The 10,629-nt window shown below is 36.2% G+C and overlaps 1 pseudogene; it reads left to right on the forward strand.

The window, feature by feature from the left end:
* The first annotated feature begins 2,830 nt into the window (after positions 1-2,830).
* LOC140593781 (procathepsin L pseudogene) lies at positions 2,831-3,819 on the forward strand (annotated as a pseudogene).
* Positions 3,820-10,629: the final 6,810 nt, after the last annotated feature.

Consider the following 10,629-nt stretch of genomic DNA (forward strand, 5'->3'; position numbering starts at 1 on the left):
GAGATTCAAAGAGAGAATAGCTGGTATGCTACAGAGAAAAAAGTTTTGGCTTTCTAAAAGATAGAAAGGCTAAATAAATAAATAAAAATAAAGTTGGGAGGGGCACTAAGGGGAGCACAGCTCTCACTGAGCACGGCACCTGGCAGGGGATGGGGCATCTCCCCCAGGCACAGACACCTGAGAATCAGCACCGCAGGCCCCTCCCCCAGAAGACCAGCTGGAAGAACTGGGGAAGAGCAAGTTTATTGACCAAGCAGCACTGAAATCTCCATGACTGAGGGAAAATCAAGGGAAAATAGAATCTAGAACTAGAGGGCCCCCTTTTCCCCCCTTTTCCATTATGACTCATTTTCATATTAGACTAAAAATTTCCAGTATTTTTTCTCTTTTCCCACCTTAACTATAATATTTTACCACCTCTTCATTTTTAAGTTTTTTTCCTTTTTGACTTTCATATTTCTACAATTGTATGTATTAGATGTATTTTTCACTTCTGGATTCCCTTCAACATAATTTAATTTTGGGAGATATATGAGTTATGGGTTTTTGTTTCTTGCTTTTTCTGCCTCGTTTTGTTTTACAATGGTGTAAGTTAATACCTTTTAACACACGTCAACATACACCCAGAAACAAGTGGAATAATGTGCTGATTCATTCTGTGAGATTATATTCTCTCTTCCTTCCCATTCTGCACCCCCCTCTTTTATCTTGTTTATGTTTTGGTGTTCAAAACACCAAAACACCACCTAAATTTTTTAAATTTAGGATAAATTCAAATAAATTTAGGATAGAGCATGCTCTAACATACAGAAAAATATACACTCAAAACCAAGAGGATTACCCTCTAGGTCCCCTCAGGTAGACTACATTATCTCCACTGTCATTTATTCACCACCACCATCCCCTGATGCCCCCCTGCCTTTTTTCTCTTTTTTACTTTTTTTTCTATTTTCCTTTTTTTTTCTTATTCTCTGTGGTTTTTGACCTTTTATTTTTACTAATTTGTTTTAAAATTTGTTTTTCACTTTAGTGATCCTTTTGTTTTATGTTGCTCTGTTTTTTTTTTATTATTTTTATTCATTTATTTTTTATTTTTTTTGGTCTCTGACCTCTTCGGAATCATCTAGGGTATATTTTACTTAGGGTGTGGTTGATATTTTTGTTTCAGCCCACTCATACAGCCACTCTGCACTGGACAAAGTAACTAGAAGGATTCACCAAAAAAGAAAGAACCAGTAATAGTACTCTCTGTAACAGAGTTACAGAATTTGGATTTAAATCCGATGTCAAAAAGTCAATTCAGAAGTACAAATACAAAGCCACAGGTGGCTCTGGAAAAAAGCCTAAAGACTCTAGAGACTTTGTTATTGCAGAAGTGAGATCTAATCAGGCCTAAATTAAAAAGAGACTAAATGAGATGCAATCCAAACTGGATTTCCTAACTGCTAGGGTTAATGAGGTGGAAGAGAGAATGGGTGACATAGAAGACAAGTTGATGGTAAGGAAGAAAGCTGAGGAAAAAAGAGAAAAACAATTAAGAGCCAATGAAGAAAGGGTTAGGGAAATAAATGATAGCTTGATAAGGAAGAATTTACATATAATTTGACTCCAGAAGAGACTGATAGATAGGACCACAAAGTATATTTGAACAAACCATAGCTGAGAACTTCCCTAATTTGGGGAGGGAAACAAGCATTCAGATCCAAGAGTTAGAGATGACCCCCCCCAATCAATACAAACCATTCCACACCTCACATTTAATAGTAAAGCTTGCAAATTTCAAAGATTAAGAGAAAATTCTTTTTTTGATAATGAATTTATTTTTATTGGTGTTCAATTTACCAACATACAGAATAACACCCAGTGCTCATCCCGTCAAGTGCCCCCCTCAGTGCCCATCACCCATTCACCCCCACCCCTCCACCCTCCTCCCCTTCCACCACCCCTAGTTCATTTCCTAGAGTTAGGAGTCTTTATGTTCTGTCTCCCTTTCTGATATTTCCCACACATTTAAGAGAAAGTTCTTAATGCAGCATGAGACAAGAGATTCTTAATTTATATGGGGAGAAATACCAGATTAACAGCAGACCTCTCCACAGAGACCGGTCAGGCCAGAAAGGGCTGGCAGGATATATTCACGGTCCTAAATAAGAAGACTTCCATTCAGAATAGGAGAGAAAAAGAGCTTCCAGAATAGGCAGAAACTGAAAGACTATGTGACCACCAAACCATCTCTACAATAAATATTAAAGGGGATCCTGTAGAAGAAAGAGGGAGTTCAAGGAAATAATCCACAAAAACAGGGACAGAATAGGTATTACGATAACACTATAAATTCATATCTTTCAATAGTTACTCTGAATGTGAATGGGCTAAATGATCCCATCAAAAGACACAGGGTATCAGACTGGATAAAAAAGAAAGTCCCATCTATTTGCTGTCTTACAAAAGACTCATTTTAGACCTAAGGACACTTCCAGCCTGTAAATGAAGGAGTGGAAAACCATCTACCATTCAGATGCTCCTCAAAGGAAAGCTGGGGTAGCAATCCTCAAATCAGACCAATTAAAGTTTATCCCAAAGACTGCAGTAAGAGATGAAGACAGACACTATATCATACTTAAAGGATCAATCCAGCAAGAAGACCTACCAATCATGAATATGTATGCTCTTAATGTGGGAGATGCCAAGTATATCAATTAATAATGCCAAGTATAGCAATTAATAACCAAAGTAAAGAGATACTTAGAAAATAATACACTAGACTCGTGGGCCTTGGCGATCCGTGGGGTGCACCTGCGCAGCTGTGGATGCCGCAGGTTTTTGAAACATGAATTGTTCACTCTTCTTGTCTGCCCTTTGCTTGTGAATAGCCTCAGCAGCTCCAAAACTCGATCAAAGCTTAAATGCACAATGGTACCAGTGGAAGGCAATGCACAGATTATATGGCATGAATGAAGAAGGATAGAGGAGAGCAGTGTGGGAGAATATGAAAATGATTGAACTGCATAATGGAGAATATAGCCAAGGGAAACATGGCTTCACAAGGGCGATGAATACCTTTGGTGACATGACCAATGAAGAATTCAGGCAGGTGATGAATGACTTTCCAAACCAGAAGCACAAGAAAGGGAAAGTGTTCCAAGAACCTATCTTTGCTGAGATCCCCAAATCTGTGGACTGGAGAGAGAAAGGCTACGTAACTCCTGTGCAGAATCAGGGTCAGTGTGGTTCTTGTTGGACTTTTAGTGCAACTGGTGCCCTCAAAAGACAGATGTTCTGGAAAACAGGCAAACTTGTGCCACTGAGTGAGCAGAACCTGGTGGACTGCTCTAAGGCTCAAGGCAATGAGGGCTGCAGTGGTGGCCTGATGGATAACGCCTTTCATCATGTTAAAGACAATGGAGGCCTGGATTCAGAGGAATCTTATCCATATCTTGGAAAGGACATAGAGACCTGTAACGACAAGACTGAGTGTTCTGCTGCTAATGACACTGGCTTCATGGACCTCCCTCAATGGGAAAAGACCCTAATGAAGGCAGTGGCAACTCTAGGGCCCATCTCTGTTGCTACTGATGCAGGCATTTCCAGTGCTACAAGTCAGGCATTTATTTTGTTCCAGACTGCAGCAGCAAAGATCTAGATCATGGTGTTCTGGTGGCTGGCTATGGCTTTGAAGGAACAGATTCAAATAATAAGTTTTGGATTATCAAGACCAGTTGGGGTCCAGAATGGGGCTGGAATGGCTATATAAAAATGGCCTAAGACCAGAACAACCATTGTAGAATTGCCACAGCAACCAGCTATCCCATTGTGTGAGCTGATGGACCACAAGATTAGAGGACTTGAGGATAGCACATCTGGAGGAAGTTTACCTTAAAATTGACCATACTCTTATTGTGTAAGATAAGACACTTGAATCATTGAGAATCCAAGTTGTGATTTGAATTCTGTGATATTTTTATCAGGGTAAACATCACCACTACTTTCATTACTGTTATATATGGCTTTATAATGTTGAAGACTTATTACTTAATTCTAAAATTTTTGACTTCTTATTTTTTCAAAGGATATATAAACTTTACCTTTTCAAATAAATTTTAATTCAATAAGTAGAGGAAGAAAAAAATAAAATAATACACTAATCGTAGGAGACTTCAACACAGTACTTGTCAGTAAATATCAGATCTTCTAAGCATGACATCACCAAAGAAACAAGGGCCTTAAATTATACACTGGACCAGATGGATTTCACAGATGTTTACAGAACTTTCTAACTGAACACAACTGAATACACATTCTTCCCAAGTGCACATGGAACTTTCTCCAGAATAGACCACACACTAGGTCACAAATGAGGTCTCAACCGATACCAAAAGATAGGATTGCCCCCCTGCATATTTTCAGACCACAATGCTTTGAAACTAGAACTCAGTCATAAGAAGAAATTTGGAAGAAATTCAAACACATGGAGGTTAAAGAGCATCCTACTAAAAGATGAATGGGTCAACCAGGAAATTAGAGAAGAATCTATGGATTCAGGGAAACTAATGAAAATGCAGATACAACCATTCAAAAAATTTGGGATACAGCAAAGAGGTCCCAAGAAGGAAATACATCTCAATACAAGCCTCCTTCAAAAAATTGGAAATAACTCAAATACACAAGCTAAACTTGCACCTAAATGAACTGGAGAAAGAACAGCACATAAAGCCTACACCAAGCAGAAGAGGGGAGATAATAAAGATTCAAGCAGAACTCAATGAAACAGAGACCAGAAGAACTGCAGAACAGATAAAAAAAGAAAAACAGGAGTTGGTTCTTTGAAAGAATTAATAAGATAGATAAACCCTTAGCCAGCCTTATGAAAAAGAAAAAAAAAAAAACCTCAAGGTAATAAACTCACAAAAGAAAGAGGAGAGATCAGAACCATACCAAGGAAATACAAATGATTTTAAAAAACATTTTATGAGCAGCTATAAGCCAATAAATTAGGCAATCTAGAAGAATTGGATGCAGTTCTGGAAAAATCACAAATGACCAAAACTAGAACAAAACGAAATAGAAAACCTGAACAGGCCAATAACCAGCGAGGAAATTAAAGCAGTTATCAAAAACCTGCCAAGACGCAAAATTCCAGGGCCAGATGGCTTCCGAGGGGAAGTCTATCAAATGTTTAAAGAGGAAATAATATTCTACTAAAGCTGTTCTGAAGGATAAAAAGGGATGGAATACTTCAAAATTTGTTCTAACAGGCCAGCATCACCTTGATTCCAAAACCAAAGACTGCACCAAAAAGAACAATTATAGAACAATATCCCTGATGAACATGGATGCAAAATTTCTCAACAAGATACTAGCCAATAGGATCCAATAGTACATTAAGAGGATTATTCACCATGACCAAGTGGGATTTATCCCTGAGATGCAAGGTTGGTTTAACACTCATAAAGCAATCAACGTGATTGATCATATCAACAAGAGAAAAAACAAGAACCATATGATCCTCAATAGATGCAGAGAAAGCATTTGACAAAATACAGCATCTATTCCTGATCAAAACTCTGCAGAGTGTAGGGATAGAGGGAACATTCCTCAGCATCTTAAAAGTCATCTATGAAAAGCCCACAGCAAATATCATTCAATGGAAAAACACTGGGAGCCTTTCCACAAGATCAGGAACATAACAGGGATGTCAACTGTCACCACGGCTATTCAACACATAGTACTAGAAGTCCTAGCCTCAGCAACCAGACAACAAAAAGAAATCAAAGGCATTCAAATTGGTAAAGAAGTCAAACTCTCCCTCTTTGCAGACGACATGATACTTACTGTACACAGAAAACCCAGAAGATCCACCCCAAGATTGCTAGAACTCATACAGCAATTCAGTAATGTGGCAGGAGACAAACATCAATGCATAGCAATCAGTGGCATTTCTCTACACTATCAATGAGACTGAAGAAAGAGAAATTAAGGAGTCAATCCCATTTACACTTGCACTCAATAGCATAAGACACCTAGGAATAAACCTAACCAAAGTAATGCCCTAAAAACTACAGAACACTTCTGAAAGAATTTGAGGAAGACACAAAGAGATGGAAAAATATTCCATGCTCATGGATTGGCAGAATTAATACTGTGAAAATGTCAATGCTACCCAGGAAAATGTACACATTCAAAGGAATCCCTATCAAAATACCACGGACTTTCTTCAGAGAGTTGGAAAAAATCATCTTAAGATTTGTATGGAATCAGAAAAGACAGCGGGGGGAATATTGAAAAAGAAAACCAGAGCCGGGGGCATCACAATGCCGGGTTTCAAGCTGTACTACACAGCTGTGATCTTCAAGATAATGTAGTATTGGCACAAAAACAAGACACATAGGTCAATGGAACAGAATAGAGAACCTAGAAATGGGCCCTCAACTCTATGGTCAATATTCGACAAAACCAGAAAGAATATCCACAGGAAAAAGGATAGTCTCTTCAATAAATGGTGCTGGGAAAATTGGACAGCCACGTGCAGAAGAATGAACCTATACCATTCTCTTACACCATACACAAAGATAAACTTAAAATGGATGAAAGATCTAAATGTGAGACGAGAATTCCTCAAAATCCTGGAGGATAACACAGGCAATACCTTTTTTAACTTGGCCGCAGCAAGTTCGTGCAAGATAAATCTATGAAGGCAAAGGAAACAAAAGCAAAAATGAACAACTTTAATCAAGATAAAAAGCTTCTGCACAGCAAAAGAAATATTCACCAAAATAATAGACAACCTACAGAATGGGAGAAGATATTTGCAAGTGAACTATCAGATAAAGGGCTACTATCCAAGATCTATAAAGAAGTTATTAAACTCAACACCAAAGAAACAAAGAATCCAATCATGAAATGGGCAAAAGACATGAACAGACATTTCACCAAAGAAGACCTACACATGGCCAACAAGCACATGGGAAAATGCTCTGCATCACTGGCCATCAGGGAAATACAAATCAAAACCACAATGAGATACCACCTCATACCAGTGAGAATGGTGAACATTAACAATACAGGATACAAGAAATGTTGGAGAGGATGTGGAGAAAGGGGGACCCTCTTGCACTGTTCTGAAAGTGTGAACTGGCACAGCCACGTTGGAAAACAGTGTGGAGGTTCCTCAAAGAGTTAAAAATAGAGCTACCCTAGATCCCAGCAATTGCCCTTCTGGGTAGTATATATATATATATATATATATATATATATATATATATATATATCCTGCTTAAAGCAGGATAAATGTCCCAGGCTTTAAGCAGGATAAAGACTCTCCTTACTTTATCTGGTGCTATGTGCTCTAATGAAGTAAAATTCTTGGAAATTGGGAATCTTCATATTCTTAAAGCTTTTGAAAGTATCATTTTTATATTTACCAGATGCCTTATAGAGTCCAAATTCTCATAAATGGAGAAAATAGTCTTCCTTCCTAGTTTTCTTACACACAGAAAAGGTACATGGATAAATGTTTAGGAAAACCTTCAACTTATGAATAAATACCTAAGGAAAATTAGAAAAATTCCTAAGTTTGTATCTGACTTTCATCTCATTGGAACCATATAAAAGTCAGTAATTTTAGGTTACTTGGATGACTAGTTAAGTGTCCAACTCTTGGTTTCTGTTCAGGTCATAATACCAATGATTGGGCTCCATGCTCAGCACAAATCTACTTGAGTTTCTTTGCCTCTCTCTCTCTCATACTCAATCTCTCTCTTTCTGAAAGAAATAAAATCTTTTTAAAAATAATTTTTAAATGTTTTAGATAATAACTTAATTTTCTCAAGCCATAGAAGAACCATCCCAGAGCAAATTAAACTTTAATGTGTATCAATGAATTCCAAGATATATAATATTATGAAAAAAGTATTTCTTCTTATTTCTGGGATTAATCAATGAATAATAAAAGGTACATTTGCCTAATCAATAAACAGAAGCAATTTAGAAAAAAATAGAGACTGATGATTTAAATATAAGCCTCAGTTGCTACAAATACTGTGCAATATGGGTTCTATTATTGAAAGTACCAAAACTGGTCTATAATATATATATTTCATGAAATTCACCTGTAGTATACTCATCTGCAATGATACCCAACTGCTGTCATCCATTTTCTTTGTCTATAATACAGGTGAGTGAAGCTAAGTGATAAGAGATTAGTCATGATAGAAAGGAGGAACTAGAATTAAAGTAAAAGAAAAAGCAAAAGCAAAGCAAAACAACAACAAAATGATGTAAATGGTTCCTTTCTATAGCTTATAAATATTCTCCTCAGGTTAAAATTATTTTTAATACATTGCAAACAGGAGACAATTGTACAAATTCAATTGACAATTTCAATTGAAATGAAAGGATTCAAGGATTTTCATATCCCCTATGTGAAAAGCTGCTTTTCATTTTATTAACTTTTTAGTCAGCATCCTCATCTCTCACCCAAACCCTAACAGCTGATACTCTGAAGTAGAGCCTAATTTTTCTCTTTTTACAAGGGTAACTCATCTCATGTTTTTGACTGCAACTGATTCCAAATATGAACAAATAAATGATTTAATAGCCTTTAAATCATTTGACATGTTAAAAAAGATATCATGCAAATCAAAAGTATTATCACCTTTAAAGGCATTAAATCTCAGAAAAAATAATTACGACTGGGTTTAAGAAATTTCCTTTACAGTATCTCTTATCACATAGAGTATATCTGCTTGAGGTGACAAAACTATCATTATTAAAAGACTGATGATTAATATGAAATATTGAAAGCATTTAAAAATTCACATATTTTATTAAAACCATTAGTGTTTTCATTGGAAACTTTTATGCTGCATAAGTTTGACTAAAGTGTGGAATTTAATGCCTTTAAATAACCAATTCACAAGCTAATTAATGTATTGGCATGTTCTCCTAGAATTTTCACTATGTTCTCTTCTCTGTGCTTGCATTTAATTCACCCTCCCAGAAAACTATGTGTTACCAATTACTCCTTGCATATCCCAACTGAAATACTATGGATAAGAAATTTTAGAAGATCTAGAATCCTATGCACATTGTTTTAAACATTCCCCAATATAGTTTTCTGAAAGAATATATAAAAAATAAATATCAATGTCGAATAAGTAAGCTCCCAAATAGGTTTCTTTCAACTGTCACATTGAATTAGACAGGGCATAAGACAGCTTAAATAACTGGGTTGAAACCTTTTAAATAGTTTTAACCCCAGTAAGCCAGTGAAGACATTGATTGCTGTACATTATTGAAACCTTTGATTCTCCAACCAAATAACAATCAATTTTTCTTATTCTTCCTAAACTTAATCTTATGGAGAGATTACAAAACAGGTATAAATAGTACACATTCTGTCAAGAATGCCTCTTTGTGCAAAAGGAAAAGTACTAGCTAGCACATCATTTTCAGAACAGTCTCATTTCTGGTCTGCTGGAGTCTCATAAAAAGAAAAAAAAATAATAAAGAAGTTTTTTCTTTTAAAGAAAAGGAAAGAAAGGGGAAAAAATACTAATGAAGCCCATCAAGAGAATGTATTTGACCCCAGAGAATAAGAATTAAAAACTCAAAACTAATTAATATGCCTTCTTGTGTGAGCCCAGAAAAAAGAAATACTTGAGGAACAGAGTATATAGACTACTTTTACAAGGAAAGCCTATGATTTTTTTTAAAGTACTGATTCAAAAATTGCTGTGATTTTAGCCCAATCTCAATTACAGTGCCATAAATTGATGCCCAGCATCATTATGCCATTTTCTTCCTTAAGTATACTCATAGAAGCAACAATACTGAAGAGAGGGGAGTTTTAAAAATTACTATTTGCTCCCTAGTATAGAGCAAATAGTTTTGACTGAAAATTTTATTTCATAAGGATAAATAAAACCTATTATATGTCCTGAAATCTTACACAAAAATAGAAAAAATACATTTACCTTAATTTCATTTATTGCCATGATTTTCCCAACAGTTTTGGAAATTTACTGTATATGTGTATGTATATTATGTATATACGCACATAAACACACACACACATACAACACACACACACACACACACACACACACACACACACTATATTTGGCCCTTGGTTTCCATTCTTACCAACCTTTCAGTACTGTAATATCTGGAAAGTAACATATTACAGACCTCAGACTTCCTCAAAACTAGAGTTACGGATTCAAATTAGATTCTGCAATGAGAGGCACTTGTTCAAGTTGTTGCAGATTAGTTGAGCACACTTAATCTTCCTGCTGCAGTTACTGCCAACTAGGAAGGTATCAGCCATGTAAGTATTTAGGGCTGCCCAAAATGTTCCAAAGTCTAGAGTCCAACTTTAATAGCATCTTGAGGCAGCTGAAGTAGATGTTCTTTGCATCCCAATCACTAGCCATCAGCTTCATGAATGACAGACTAAGAAGCAGAAATAGTGTCTTCTCTGGATTAAAACTAAGGTTTTAATATATGCCTGACATCACTAATCCATTGGCAGCCACTTTACTTTTCTTCTCCAGACCTTCCAATAATTTGCAAGCATGAAATGCCTTCCATTAAGCTTTTTTTCTTTGAAAAAAAGAATGTTTCCTGAAC

This window comes from Vulpes vulpes, chromosome 9 (genome assembly GCF_048418805.1).
Source record: "Vulpes vulpes isolate BD-2025 chromosome 9, VulVul3, whole genome shotgun sequence".
Taxonomy (NCBI): Eukaryota; Metazoa; Chordata; class Mammalia; order Carnivora; family Canidae; genus Vulpes; species Vulpes vulpes.